Source organism: Arachis ipaensis, chromosome B06 (genome assembly GCF_000816755.2).
Source record: "Arachis ipaensis cultivar K30076 chromosome B06, Araip1.1, whole genome shotgun sequence".
Classification (NCBI taxonomy): domain Eukaryota; kingdom Viridiplantae; phylum Streptophyta; class Magnoliopsida; order Fabales; family Fabaceae; genus Arachis; species Arachis ipaensis.
The window spans coordinates 45,085,938-45,088,871 of NC_029790.2; positions in this window are offsets into that span (position 1 = coordinate 45,085,938).

Genomic DNA, 2,934 nt, shown 5'->3' on the forward strand with positions numbered 1-2,934 from the left:
CAATAGAGTGAGGTCAAATCCCACAGGGATTGATTGGTCAAGCAACTTTAATTAGAGGAATGTTCTAGTTGAGCTGAGCAGAAATTGAGTTGAGAAATTGCAGAAAATTAAATGGCGGGAAAGCGAATAACAAAAAATGTAAGTGCTGGAAATAAATGGCGGAATGTAAATTGCAGAAAGTAAATTGCAGAATCTTAAATGGGGATTTGGGGAGATAAGCATAAAAGTAAATGGCAGAAGGTAAAGAGAATGGGTAAGATCAGAAATGGGGGATTCATTGGGCTTAGGAGATGTTGCATTCTCCGGATCAAGTTCATTCTCATCTCTTCCTCAATCAATGCATTCATTGATCTCTTTGGCAATCTTAAGTGATTGGATCCCAATTCCTTGGCAACCCAATCTCTCTAAGCTTGAACAATTGCCCAGTTCCTTGATTTAATTGCTCATGGGAAGAGATGAAGTATGGTAATTAATTATACCACATGTATTTCCAAATCAAAGTGTTGGTAGGATTATATGTCACTATATCCATCCAAACCCCAATTTGGTCCAACATGAGAAAGCAATTCTAGCATGATCTCCTCATTCCTTTTCCAAGGCTCAGAGGAGATCCAATTATGGAGAGTTTCTTTTCCAAGACAACTAACCAATTGATTTAAGATCGAAAGCTTTCTAGTAAATGAAGAGAAAAGAAAGAAGAAGAAGAATGAAAACTATAATTGATCCATCAAATTACAATAGAGCTCCCTAACCCAATGAAGAAGGGTTTAGTTGTTCATAGCTCTAGAAATGGAAGATGATAGAGAAGAGTGCATTCTGAAATTAAACTAGAAGTTACAGAGAAAGCAAAATATACAAAGAAGTTCCCCAAAATTATAATCCTCTTTTTAATTCAAAACTATCCCTATATATACTACTCTTCTGATCTTCTAGTTAGCTCTTCAAGTCTTGGATATGGGCCCTTGATCTTTAGTTGAAGCAGTTACAGTCTTCAGTGGGCTCAGCTTTGCTTGCAGAAAGAATGTGAGTTAGGCATGGTAGGACGTTAGTTAGGACGTTAGTGGCGTTAACGTTAAGTGTGAACTTGGGTTCGAAAGCGTTAGTGACGATAACTTTGTCACTAACGTTCCAAACCAGTTGATCCACGTTAACTTCAACGTTAGTGGTACTAACGTGACCACTAACGTAGCCTCTTAGCCCTTCGCAAGCGTTATTGGCACTTACTTTTACCAATAACGCTGCTCCTTGTCCCTCTTTCCCACGTTAATGATCCACGTTAGTGTAACTAACATGGCCCTTAACGTGGGCATGCCAAAACTCAAGGGCATTAGTGACACTTACCTTTGTCATAATGCTTCAAATGCCCCTTTCTTCCATGTTAGTGCTTCACGTTAATAGCATTAACGTGACCACTAACGTGGGTGTTCTTGCCATCTCCAACGTTAGTGACAAATGTTAGTGTCACTAACGTTGGCATATCATCCCATGCTCCACATTACCATTCACGTTAGTGGTCTTAATGTGACCACTAACGTAGGCAATCTTGGCCTGATCCAGCGTTAGTGACAAAGGTGAGTGTCACTAACGTTGGCGATCTCTTCTTATTCCACGTTAGAGTTCACGTTAATTAGATTAACGTGACTCTTAACGTGGCTATGTGTGGCCTTTTGGAATGTTAGTGGTGTTTACTTTTACCACTAACGTTGGAACTTTTTTTCCTTCCACGTTAGTTCCCACGTTAATGTAACTAACGTAGCAACTAACGTGGGTTATGATGGCTTTCGAAGGCGTTATTGGTGGTAACTTTACCACTAACGTTGCAAGCTTGCTCCCATTCCACGTTAGTGGTCACGTTAGTGGGACTAACGTGGCTGCTAACATGGCTCTTCTTTGCTTCCTTTGTCCTGAAATCAAACAAATAAGGTTGATGACCGGATAATTTATACGCTTTTTGGCATTGTTTTTAGTATGTTTTTAGTATATTTTAGTTAGTTTTTATTATGTTTTTATTAGTTTTTAAATAAAAATCACTCTTCTAGACTTTACTATGAGTTTGTGTATTTTTCTGTGATTTCAGGTATTTTCTGGCTGAAATTGAGGGTCCTGAGCAAAAATCTGATTCAGAGGCTGAAAAAGGACTGCAGATGCTATTGGATTCTGACCTCCCTACATTCAAAGTGGATTTTCTGGAGCTACAAAAACCCAATTGGCAAGCTCTCAATTTCGTTGAAAAGTAGACATCCTGGGCTTTTCAGCAATATATAATAGTCTATACTTTGCCTGAGATTTGATGGCCCAAACAGGGGTTCCAAGTCAGCTTAAGAATTCTGGCGTCAAAACGCCAGAACTGGCACAAAAGCTGGAGTTAAACGCCCAAACTGGTACAAAAGCTGGCGTTTAACTCCAAGAAAAGTCTCTACACATGGAAGCTTCAATGCTCAGCCCAAGCACACACCAAGTGGGCCCGAAAGAAGATTTCTGCATTAATTACTTATTTCTATAAACCCTAGGCTACTAGTTCTCCATAAATAGGACCTTTTACTATTGTATTAGAGCAATCTCTGGACGTTTAGTCCTTAGATCATGGGGCTAGCCTCACCGCCATCCCTAGACCTTGTTCTTATGTATTTTCAACGGTGGAGTTTCTACTCACCATAGATTAAGGTGTGGAGCTCTGCTGTTCTTCATGAATTAATACAAGTACTATTGTTTTTCTATTCAACTCAAGTCTATTTCTTCTCCAAGATATTCATTCGCACCCAAGAACATGATGAATGTGATGATTATGTGACACTCATCACCATTCTCACCTATGAACGCGTGACTGAGCCATGGCGGCCATCCAGAACACCTAAACCTTGTCTGTGGTATTCTGAGTAGGATCTGGGAAGGGATGACTGTGACGAGATTCAAACTCGCGAGACTCGCGAGTGT